Raw genomic sequence first — 13,645 nt, 5'->3', positions numbered from 1 at the left:
TCTGTACATAAATTATTTTAAAATTAATTTATAAGAACCATTAAAAATTTTAAATGCTTTTAGAAAATGATAACTTTGATTATTTACAATTATCTAATCCAAAATAATTTATCAACATTTCTTAAAACGAATACTTAATAATTTTTTTAAATTTAATAATATTGATATAGAATGTGATAAATCTAAATTCAGAGTTATCGAAATAAATCTAAAATTAATTTTAAATTAGTTTATGCACGTCGACCCGAAGGCTATTTATCAAGTTTAATGTATTATTACAACTGAACGACGAATTATACAAACCTTACTCAAATATCATTTAAATCAGCATTTGAAGCTATTAAATTGCAATGTATTCGATACATTTTCTTAAACTTTGATGGTCTTTGCACCATTGAAAGCATTATGGAAGAGAATTATATAGGCTACTCATTCTCATTTCAAATTTAAATTTTAATTATTTAATTTTTAGATGTCATTTTTTTCTATTTTATGTATTTATCAAGAGGTTTAGAATTAATTTAATAGATTAATATCAAATTTTTACTAATACCGTAAAGATTTTCTTTAAAAATCCTGTAAAATTAACACTACAAGATTGAATTTCAAGTACTAATAACGCTTTTAATTGATTAATAAGGTTAGTATTGTTAGTAGTTGTGTGTTCCGAGTCACTGAAGACGTCCCTTTATCTCATTTTCTATTTTTAAAAAAAGTTAATTTAAAAATAAAATGTATTTTTTCATGTGTTTTCAACGAAATTTTTATTATTTTTCGGCAAACAAGTGCTCTAAAAAGGAAGAAGTGCCTTCATAGTATTGTTTCTGAGATTAAAGTAAACAAACGGTGACTGAATTTGTCTCAATAACGTAAAATTCGTCTTCCAAAGTTTACATTAATATAAAATAAAAATGAAATTAATTATAAAAGAAATAACATAATATAATTTATTAATCATAAAGTATTCTTTTCTCTAACTACTGTAATAAGTTTTCAATGAAGAAAATCTTTTATTCTCAATTATTATAATAATTAAAGTAATAAATGTAATTCCCTTATTGAAGTGTAATTAAAGAATGTATAAATCCTCATTTTTATATTGAGTAATTTTTTTATGTTGTAATCACAAATGCAAATAAAGAAATCTTACATCGTTCTTGTTTTAAATTATGAAATCTTGAATGAAAATAAAATAAATAAATAAAATAAGTAATGAAATAATAGTGTAATTTACTTATTCAAAGAGTAAGTTAATCGCTATTATTCAATTGAATTTTTAGATTTAGAATTTTAATAATTCATTTAACTCGTGTTTACATTTTAGTACGTAATTGATTTTTATTTTATTTTTCCTTCGATATATTTAATTTGACACCTATCTAAATTATTTCCCTTAAGTATTTTAAATAAAAATTTCTCCCTTTTTTTAATTACTCATTTTTAATTAATAAATGAAGCTTTACCCAATAAAAATATATTTTAAATCATAGATATTGACAGTTTCATTCATTTATTATGGAATATTTTAAACGAATTTGACTCATTTACTAACTTTCTTTATTCTTATAATAAAAATAAGATTAATTTATTATATTAAAAGTATTTGATATATGAAATACTTATTTTTTATAAGAAAAGTAGAGCAAAAAATTAGTTTATCTTAAGTGCACGTGAGAAAAAAAAATTGCTTAGGCACTCTGTATTTTTATTTTGTTTGTATTCCTTATGTTTTTGTGATCTCATTTTGTTTTCTTTACTGTAGAAATTTATAAGATTGAAATTAAAATTTAAAATTTAAAATGGAGTGACGTTCGAAACTAATAATATTTAGTCGTATTACGTTTAATAATATATTACAGTCATGTATTTTCGTTGAACTGACTTTCACCATACGTAGAATCTACATGTAGAATGCCAATCAGTTTGTCTCCGTTAACTTCTTATCTACAATTGTCAATTGTACCCGAAAGGTTTCAATTGTTTTTGCCTGGGTTTTATATTTTTTACAACGTGAGGGTGATCAGCAGGAGGTCAAAAACCAGGTTGAAATTGACCAGATAAAGGAAAGACGGCTCCTTCTTTGTTCGACTACCAAGCAGAATAGATCTCGTTGAGCTGCAATTTGAAAAAAAAAAAAAATGTAGACCTATAAATCCCCACTCTCGTCCGTCCGTCTATCTTTCTTTAATCTCGAAAACAGATATAGAAAGACTATGGGCAAGAGGTCCAGATTAACTATATACAAATTTCTGCTCTAAACCGAAAGTCACGTTATTTCAATTCATAACTTTCCCCTGAAAGCAGTTAAAAGATGACCGGCACGACTCTGTTGCTAAAGGAAAAGTATGATGTACAGGGGCATGCCACTACTAATTTGAGGTAGAGAGCAAATATTTAAAGTAAATAAATTAAAAATATGATTAAAAATAGAAGTCCGACATTGTAACGATATCAATAATTTTTGCTCGTTTTTACTTTTAAATTGAGTAAACAAATTAATCCTTCATTAATTTTTTTTTACTTCTATGTCCTTACTGTTTTACATTTCTATGTATATATGTTGTCTACTTGGACCCTATTTATTAATAGAACTTATTATACTGGTGTAGTTTCTAATTAGTAAAGAGAGAAATATGCACATTAAAACGGTTTAAATATTAAAAATTAATTAATATAAGCATTTTAAAAAATTATATAATATTTTATATCTGAAATAAAAATGTTCGTGAGTCATAGATTATTTAAAAACTCTTGCTAAATATAATTTTGATTTATTATTAGATTAACAAACTATAAACTTTTTCTATAATTTTTATGTGAAAAACAGTAATATTGTTGTTAAAGGTAATTTAAAAATTTTATAATAAATGTAGAAGATTGACTTTTATAATTATTATATTGGTTGAGATGTTTCCTGCAAAAAATCACACCATGAACCAATTTTAAATTTCCCATCATAAAATATCACTGTTTATGTTCAAATTCTGTGTTCAACCCATCTTTATTTTGAATATTGAGATTTAATTTTACTGTAAAATGGATAGGTGTTTGTTTACATGTATTACAGTTAAGCTTACTTTGTTAACATTTACTTATCTCAATCTATAACTGAGGCATAAAACATACAAAATTACTTTAAAAAGTTGACAACTGGCTTGTAAGTACTTTATAAGATAATTTGAAATGTACCTTTTTTTTGGCAGGCCAGATTTTGAAAACGAAGAGAATTTTAAGGTAATTCTTGACTCTAAAATATTGTCAATGAGTTTCGTTATGCCCTGTATAATAATATATCAGTTTCTGTTGTAATTTTCTAAATATTACATTTATTTATTTACACATATTTTAAATCAATCTTCATGTAAGGATAATTTTCAAGAAATTACAATTGTCGATAACATGACCTCTCGAAAAGGTCTGGATTGGATTAGAACCAGAATATGAACCCCGTTTCGACCTTTGTATTTATCACGAATAGTATAGGTCGAGGCGTCGATTTTCATCCTTGATCCCTACTGATCTACACCATGGCAGGTCAAATCTTTCCTTAATTGCGGTTGGCCATATAACCTTTAATGTGCTTTAATCGATTAAATAATTAACACAATCGAATAAATTACAATTATTTGAAAAATTACCATTTGAGATGGACTAAAATGACTTAAAATTTAAATCAATATTGTTCTAATAGGCTTTTATTTTAACACTTTAATTTATTTATTTTTCCTTCTTCTCAGCTTCCGGTCGACCCGGCACAATGGGGCCATTCAGGCTTCAGTGTTAGGTGATTTCCCATCAGTCAACCATGTGCTTTTTCAGAGGAGAAAAACTGAACACTTTTCCCCTGGAATCTAGTAAAAAATCCCACAAATTATAATCGTAAAAGTGATTGAAATAATTTTTTTATGTTGTAATCACAAATGCAAATAAAGAAATNATAATTGAAACTTAATTTATTTATAATAATTTAAAATTTTAATCATATAAAATTATTTTATATTGTTGTACATTTTCTTAAGTCCTAATGTATTTTCTTTTGCTTCATTTGATATATAGTAATAAAAAATCCAAGAAGAAACTATAACTCTTTTAAACCTGTTTATATCAAGTCGTAAAGTGATAGCGACAAAGAAAAGAATAAACTTCACTTCTTATGAACAGCACAACCTGCTTCTTCTAAGTAATCTGATAGCTAAGAAGTTTCACATAAACACTTTGGATACACTTAAAATAAAGATTTTTGCTGCCAATGCACTTTATATCATCGCTCTAAAAATCAAATCAATGTTACAAAGAATGAAGTTTACGATACTTTTGATAAAGGAAAGACGGCTCCTTCTTTGTTCGATAAACTTTGATGGTCTTTGCACCATTGAAAGCATTATGGAAGAGAATTATATAGGCTACTCATTCTCATTTCAAATTTAAATTTTAATTATTTAATTTTTAGATGTCATTTTTTTCTATTTTATGTATTTATCAAGAGGTTTAGAATTAATTTAATAGATTAATATCAAATTTTTACTAATACCGTAAAGATTTTCTTTAAAAATCCTGTAAAATTAACACTACAAGATTGAATTTCAAGTACTAATAACGCTTTTAATTGATTAATAAGGTTAGTATTGTTAGTAGTTGTGTGTTCCGAGTCACTGAAGACGTCCCTTTATCTCATTTTCTATTTTTAAAAAAAGTTAATTTAAAAATAAAATGTATTTTTTCATGTGTTTTCAACGAAATTTTTATTATTTTTCGGCAAACAAGTGCTCTAAAAAGGAAGAAGTGCCTTCATAGTATTGTTTCTGAGATTAAAGTAAACAAACGGTGACTGAATTTGTCTCAATAACGTAAAATTCGTCTTCCAAAGTTTACATTAATATAAAATAAAAATGAAATTAATTATAAAAGAAATAACATAATATAATTTATTAATCATAAAGTATTCTTTTCTCTAACTACTGTAATAAGTTTTCAATGAAGAAAATCTTTTATTCTCAATTATTATAATAATTAAAGTAATAAATGTAATTCCCTTATTGAAGTGTAATTAAAGAATGTATAAATCCTCATTTTTATATTGAGTAATTTTTTTATGTTGTAATCACAAATGCAAATAAAGAAATCTTACATCGTTCTTGTTTTAAATTATGAAATCTTGAATGAAAATAAAATAAATAAATAAAATAAGTAATGAAATAATAGTGTAATTTACTTATTCAAAGAGTAAGTTAATCGCTATTATTCAATTGAATTTTTAGATTTAGAATTTTAATAATTCATTTAACTCGTGTTTACATTTTAGTACGTAATTGATTTTTATTTTATTTTTCCTTCGATATATTTAATTTGACACCTATCTAAATTATTTCCCTTAAGTATTTTAAATAAAAATTTCTCCCTTTTTTTAATTACTCATTTTTAATTAATAAATGAAGCTTTACCCAATAAAAATATATTTTAAATCATAGATATTGACAGTTTCATTCATTTATTATGGAATATTTTAAACGAATTTGACTCATTTACTAACTTTCTTTATTCTTATAATAAAAATAAGATTAATTTATTATATTAAAAGTATTTGATATATGAAATACTTATTTTTTATAAGAAAAGTAGAGCAAAAAATTAGTTTATCTTAAGTGCACGTGAGAAAAAAAAATTGCTTAGGCACTCTGTATTTTTATTTTGTTTGTATTCCTTATGTTTTTGTGATCTCATTTTGTTTTCTTTACTGTAGAAATTTATAAGATTGAAATTAAAATTTAAAATTTAAAATGGAGTGACGTTCGAAACTAATAATATTTAGTCGTATTACGTTTAATAATATATTACAGTCATGTATTTTCGTTGAACTGACTTTCACCATACGTAGAATCTACATGTAGAATGCCAATCAGNGACGTGTTAGGACGTCGACGCTGTGAGTGACTTTTCTGTGAACCTCTTAATTGTGCAGTGAAGTATAGTTTATTTGATTAACTAATTATTAAACAAGTTTAAACTAATACTTTCAAAGTACAGCTAAAGGTAAAAGTAATAATTCAAAAAATAATAATAATATGCAAATATCTCCAGTTAAGCGTGGAAGACCTCCACTGACCAGAACGAGGACAGAGAATAAACAAGCTCAACCAAGTACTCCAAGCTCTAAACTCATTACAGATTACGGAACACAATTGAAAAGTGATTTACAAGAAGGAATAAAAGAATTATCGAATCAAAATATGGAACCTGGTCAGCAGAATTTAATGGGGTCAACAGGTGAGTCACCTAACATTAATTCAAGTCAATTTACTAACTCGGTAAATCAACTTGACACCTCAACTGCACTTCTATGGACTAAAATATCAGATTTAATAAATGCTTCAAATGATAAATTGTTAGAACAAATGGTCTACATAAAAGAAGACGTAGAACGAATACGTCAAGATATACGTGAGATTAAGGAAAAACAAATATATATGGAGAAAGAAATTAAAAATTTAAAACAACAATTAGAAAATCAAAACAGTGAAAATGAATTAACGTAATTTAAAATAGATTCTTTAATGAATGATTATAATTATAAAAAACTAATAGTATACAAATATCCTATTGCGAAATCTATATCTACGTCAGAGATATACAACTTTATGACTAAGGTACTAAATATTCATGATATAACCCCAACTGAGATAATAGAAACAAATTTAATAATGAAGAAACCTAATACAACAGTAAAAACAACATTCAGTAGTAAGCAAATTCGTGATAAATTCTTCCATACTTTTATTCAAAAGAAGCAACAAAAAATGTATTAGAAGAATGGGAAGATATGCAAATATCCCCGGATTTAACTAAAAATTCAAGGATAAGAAGGAAAAATTTGCTCCCAATATTTTATGAATTGCGAAGACAAAAAGACCAAGTAAAACTCCGTAATGATATATTAACGATAAACCAAGAAAAAATAACATATAGCCTAAAATCGAGTAAACTGGTTTATGTAAATAATTTTCGTCGTTATAGTAATCAAATAAATACAGATAGTTGATATCATGTTAAGCAAAAATACACGCAATATAACAGAGCTATAAAGAATAATCAAATGGTTTCCATTGCTAACTGGAATGGTCAAGGAATAAAAAATAAAACGTCACTAATAAAAAACTTTTGCGTTAAATATGAGCCGGATAATTTATCAATTACTGAAACTTGGATTACTTCGAATTTGTATTATAATAATAAATTTTTCAATGATTATATAGTGGAAGCGATTCAAGCACAAAAACCTACTGGACCGGGTCGGACAAGCGGAGGTATATGTATCTTAATAAAAAAGAACTTTGGTAAAATAATTGACATAAGAAAATTCAACAATTATATGCTACTTCTTATCTCATTACAGAAGCCTATGTTGGTAAATAAAACGAATAATTTAATAACATTGTTAATTGCTTACATTCCGCCTGATGATCTACGTACTTTAAAAAATAGTTTTAAAACATTAGAAAGTTGGAGTCATATTTATCCGTTCACCATCAGTTCAATTATACATGTTGCATTCGGTAAACTTGAATGTAAAAAGACTTACAGCACATCTTCGTTTAAATAAATATTCATTGTATATTAACAACACTTATATAAGTTTATTAACAAAATGTTTTTTATGTAACTTCGACGACTTAACACCTTGTTATTTGATATTGAAATGTCCAATATTAAGAGAAATTCGTGAATACTATGATATAATTCGAATTTATAAATGCAACTCGCTAATAAAACTGTTGAAAAACTTTAACAAAATGAGTAAAAGATCTATATAAAATTTATAACTTTTTTGTAAAATAATAGATAGATATAAAAACAAAACAAATTAATACAAATATAATCTTAATTTATGCTATTATTAGTGAAATGGAATAATAAAATTATAAGATTCANTCTCCTTATAATTATATTATTTATATTTATTACAATTAATTATATAAAAAAAACTATTTAAAATTTTTCTGAAAGTTTATAAGATTTTTTTGGTTAAATTACGTATTCAAAATTAATATTCGAGAGTTTATATTGTTAATTTATTAAAGAGAAGAGGGAGAATCTGGATGTTTTCAAATGTTTTTTTGGAAGTATATAACTTTGGAATCAGACAATTACGTTTATTTCCTAAATGGGTTTGACTTAAAGAGTAGAATAAGTAAACAATCAATAGTAAATCTAATTTTTTTAAAAAAATAAAATTTGAAAGTATTCATTATTTTATGAGTTTTTCAACGAAAAAATAAGTTCCAGACGATTAGTTAAAATAATGGAAAAAGTTTTCTATAGAAGACAGTAAAGCTATAAGATGATAAATCATGAGGTTAGACTAGTCTACATTCTTATAAATCATTTAAAATAAAAGTTCTATACTGTAGCAGTTATCTGAAATATATTTATATTCTATGATATGCATTAATTTTTTTTTTTTTAAATGCTATTACTTATTTACAAATGCGTCAAATTAAAGTTGAAAATGTGTATTTTATTGAGTATATTATTTTAAATAAATTAATTTATATATAAATACTTTGATCCTATTTATAACCGAAATTGTATATCAAACATTAGCTGAATAATCAGAAAGAATGAAAATACTACAAATAGAAATAAGCCATGAATCGTTAAGTTGTTTTGCTGATAATTATTAATTCTTACCCCTGTCAATGTTTCTCCTCTGCATAACTTCAGAGCTATGCAGTGTTGTGTTTCTCCAATACTAATTTGAATCTATAAATTCAAATCGAAATAAGGAATGAATGGAGAAAGAGAACTTAAACAGAGTCAAAAATGTGTTACTATTGGAGTATAAGTGTGATAATCTGATAGAGATGGGGAAAATCTCAATGTAAACTTTGTGGCCTGTGACAGTTCTCTGCAAACTTCATCCAAGTGATAGCAAAGATGACATCCCTGCAAACAAACGGTTTTGAAGAAGTTTTGAAGGATATTCACCTGTTTATCATTGCACCCCCCATATATATAAATTGTATACTTTATTGTATATTTTTGTATTTTTACTATTTATTTATATCTTGTTTTCGAATTATTTATCACAAATTTTAGTTTTATCCGAAGTTAAACATTTGTCAATTTTAATTTAAAATACTCGTATATTACATATTTTTTTTTATTTTAAATTAAAACTGACATATTAATAATATTTAAATATTATTAATACCTATCAGTTTTAATTTAGAAATAATGTATAAAATGCATTTAAATTGAATTCTTTTATTTTTATTGCATGTATTCAGCCATTTAACCAGAATAAAATTTTATTATTTTATTTGTAAATTATATAAATTAAATCTTACGACAGCTTGATGCGCATTGAGATTTGAATTTTTTTTCTTTATTATTCTAAAACGTATAGAATTTTTTTTCTTTTTTGTATTATAAAAGATATTTATTCGTTATAATATAACACAGATACAACTGGTAAATAATACTGAAAATTTTGTGAAGCATATAATATCTGTGGTATTATAATAAGTGAATATTTTGGCGTTTTTAATATATTATATTATTGAAGTTTAATCAGAATACTATAAGTGTTGAAACACGTTTTGATGCTCCAACAGGCATTTCTGTTTACACTAAACATAATATTTCACTTCACTTCAATTCAAAATGTAATTAGGCGACGTATGAGATCATAACAAGCAGTTACATATTACTAAATAACTGGGCAGAACTTGACATATGAACATACCATGTTTTGACCAAATATATTTCGTGTTTTCCTGACCGATACTCAAAAATAATCAATTTTAATGAGTCTGAAAACCTTATTTTTGACCGGTCTGAGACTAGACACTTTGAAGTATTTTTCAGAATAATTTTCTTTTGTTTTACCAAATGGTTCCTTCGTACTGTGTCAAATTTCAATTAACGAATCACCGCACGACTCTGAACCCGAAACGGTCTGTTACAAGAAGCTGAAGATTTTCATTTGAAGAAAGTAAATGCAGATTATAAACACAAGGAAAAATATTAACGACAGTTTTTGATCTCCGATAGTGCTTACCGATACCCAAGTTACAAAATACTATTTTGGACGTAGCCTATAATTTCCCTGTTCGTAACTATACGTCTAGGAAAACTATACGTGGCATGAAGGTGTAGGAAAAAGAGGAGCCAATAAAACTGCTTCTTACGTCATGTACTTATTTTAAGACTCTACCTACAACTGTAAAGCCTGTAACTTTTTATAGTGATACTTATCTCGGGAAAAATCGTAACTTGCACCTAGACACAATATTTAACGTTCCTATGAGATCTGTACCTTTTGAGTTTATTGACCACAAAGTTTTAATTTCTGGTCACACACATACCTGAAATGTGACAGGCGAGCATGCACTAATTGAACAAGCTAAGGGAAAGTTTGGAATTGACATCCAAGTACCACAGGACCAGTACCGATTTGTTCGAGGAATAAGAAGAAAAGAAGTTTGTTGTTGAAATGACACAAGAAAATTTGCGCTTTTTTTTCAGCCTTCACAAGCAAGCTGTTGTAAATGTCACTAAACACGTGGACGATATTAAATTCATTTGGTTACAGACCTTGGTGGGTCAGGTACAGAGTGAAATGCTGGTAAAAGGTGAACCAATTGGAGAAAGAGTTTCTTATTGTCTTTCTAAAAAGACGTAAAATTCAATTATTCGATTATTCTTCAATCTACAAGTGGCCTTATAAAGCAAAATATAAAAATCTCTTCAATTTCGTGACGTTCATTAAGTCACATCTACATTACTTCTATCACAATCTTAAATGCACCAATCAAAAAACCTGGTTTTCGTACTTTTAACACAGGGATTATGTTTTATAAGCCGGATTAACGGGGGTTCCATTATATATTGTTGCTACAGGTAAAAACATGTCTAGAATGGTTGTTCGAAACCTGGTAAGTCTTTTTCATCTTACAAACACTTATAAGGTTTCGAGCAAACTCGTCATTTATCATTATTTTATTCGCATTTCTCTGCAAATAACAATTAATCTATGGTCCAAATTTAGGAATATATTTGAATTCGTCAACAACAATATATTCTCAAGTCTGATTTAATACATACTCTTAAACATTTTACATCAATTTTCTAAAAAAAAAACAACAGGATTTGCAACTTATGTCTTGGTCTAGCGCTATTGAAATTAATTTTGGACGTTTTTCTACGTATACGAACGTCTGAAAGATATCTGAAAAATAAAGAAATTTGACTCAGAATTATAGAAGTTGACGAATCTCTTCAGTATAACTGTTATGACCCTCATAAAATAAAATTTTACTGATAAATATTACAACATTATCTTTCTAATAAAGATAACAGAAATGCAATATTCATAAATGTCAGGTGAGGAATCTGTTTGATGTTCATCTTCTTACTTACTCGTTAGATGGGGGACAAAGGTTTACTATTGTAAAGCTTCATAGATAATGAGCATACTTAAACAACACTTACGTAAAAAATAGAAAGATAAACTCCATAAAAATACAATAGTAACTTAAACATAATGAAATGTTCATAGGTAAACTTGCTATTTCTGAATTCATCAAACCCCCTTTTGTTTAATTTCAATTCTAATTTATTAGATAAATTCCCTTCCATTCAAACATGGAAAGCCATCCGCATCTTTACTTTTTAAAAGCAGGACACTTGATGAACTTCATTGAATTACCAATAGTACAGTAATAAGTGCTGCTTATTTCTTTATTTCTTTGTATATCTGGATATATTATTTGTATAACTTATACCAATTATATCTAGATTATCTTGCACAGAAAAGATCAATCTCTATGTCAGCATTATATAGTTTAGTGCACGCTACTGTGCAAAATACATTATATTTCAAAGAATATTGATTGAAGAAAAATATAGAAAGAAATTTTTACTTTACATATTTGTCAAACTATTTTCAGCTCTGTTGATTTTAAAACAAGTGACCCTTCAGTGGTAACTTGTTTCAAAATAAACAGAGCGCATGAATCATGAAGACATTTTTTTCTAATTTGCATGTTTAATAAACAGTTTATTATAATATACGAGTAGTGCAACTATAAAAAATTCTATCCTCCATGTCATGTAAAAATTATCTTAATATATCATCTATAATATTCAAATGTCATAATGTGAAAAGAGCCTACAATTTGAATTTTTTTCGCTTTATATTAATGATAAATGATCTAGCAACTAGAAAGTTTGAAATTATAGTTTTAAAACACTCCACCTTTATAAAATGATAGAAGTTATTNTTTAACAAAATGAGTAAAAGATCTATATAAAATTTATAACTTTTTTGTAAAATAATAGATAGATATAAAAACAAAACAAATTAATACAAATATAATCTTAATTTATGCTATTATTAGTGAAATGGAATAATAAAATTATAAGATTCAAATTAAATGTATTCGCGGAAAATAAGTTTAACTTTAAAATAAAAAAGTATTGTAAAATAAAAATAAGTAAACATGTAAATGCAACCCCCTTGTAATAGAGATGTAATTCCCAATGAACAATAAATGATGATGAAAATAATTCATAGGGTTATTTATTGTTATATTCTATGTAATTTTAAAATCACCAAGAGAAAGAAATTTTACTGTTCAACAATTTGGGATTAGTTAATTTAAAATTATGGATTCTTCAATCTTACTTAAGGTAAAATAAAGACATGTGAACTAGATCGTAGCATTTTAATAATTCTTCAACAAATATTAGTTAAATATAACTAATGAAGTTTATTATACTAAGCTAATTGCATGTTGGAAAAGTTTGAAAATGTAAATATAGTTTAATAGAGACAATTATAATTTTAATTCCTTCTTAATGATATATATATATATCATTAAGAAGGAATTAATGTATATATATATATGTAAAGGTGTGATTGGCCCTCCAAAGCCGGAGGCGCTTGAAACAAAAGGAGTGACGTGGAACAATAGAAAATAAGGTCAGAAGCTTCTGGGAAGTCAGAAAGAACGGACCACGTGCAAGACCTCGAATATAGTAGGACGAGACAAAGGAACTTCATATAGTTAAAGACATTTCCTCCTCGAACTTACATAAAATATTTACAAGTCGACAGGATGAGACCGAAGAAAAGGATTACCGATTACGGAGACGACACCGAACGAACGGATAGGAGAGAAAAAGATAAAGAATCACCGAAAAGTAAGCCAAAAGTTCAAATATTTCGGGGTAATAACGACAAGATTAAAGCAGAGAATTGGGTGAAGAGATTTGAAACGGTGGCGGAGTACATGGAATGGAGCGAAAAGGACAAAATAATATTAATGGGAGACTATTTAGAAGACGAAGCCCTAAATTGGTACGTCGAACACGCGGACGATCAGAGTTGGGGAGAGCTAAAACAAACTTTCGTGGGAAGATTTGGAGTACAAGCCACCGAGCCCATCGTGGATTTTGTAAGGTTGAAATATGACCCAAAAATAGGAATAAAAAATTATTTCGAGGAAAAAAAAAGTTTAGGGAAATTAGCGCAGTTGAAAGACTCCCAGATAATACCACTAATGGTAGAAGGTTTACCCAGAGAAATGGCGGAATACTTCATAACCGTAAGACCAAAAACTTTTACGGAATTTTATGAAATAAG

General features: G+C 26.6%; 1 protein-coding gene across 1 annotated transcript in view; it reads left to right on the top strand.

Moving 5' to 3' along the window:
- Positions 1-6,087: 6,087 nt before the first annotated feature.
- Positions 6,088-13,645, top strand: part of LOC111626180 — a 47,480-nt gene continuing 39,922 nt past the window's right edge. Inside the window, exon 1 of the mRNA XM_023369492.1 lies at positions 6,088-6,264. The gene's annotated coding sequence lies outside the window, so the exon portion shown is untranslated. The remainder of the gene's footprint in view (positions 6,265-13,645) is intronic.

Source organism: Centruroides sculpturatus, unplaced genomic scaffold, assembly GCF_000671375.1.
Source record: "Centruroides sculpturatus isolate CEXI.00-Female unplaced genomic scaffold, Cexi_2.0 scaffold474, whole genome shotgun sequence".
Classification (NCBI taxonomy): Eukaryota; Metazoa; Arthropoda; class Arachnida; order Scorpiones; family Buthidae; genus Centruroides; species Centruroides sculpturatus.
The sequence above is the reverse complement of the archived record's forward strand: the minus strand, read 5'-3'. Positions and strand labels throughout refer to the sequence as shown.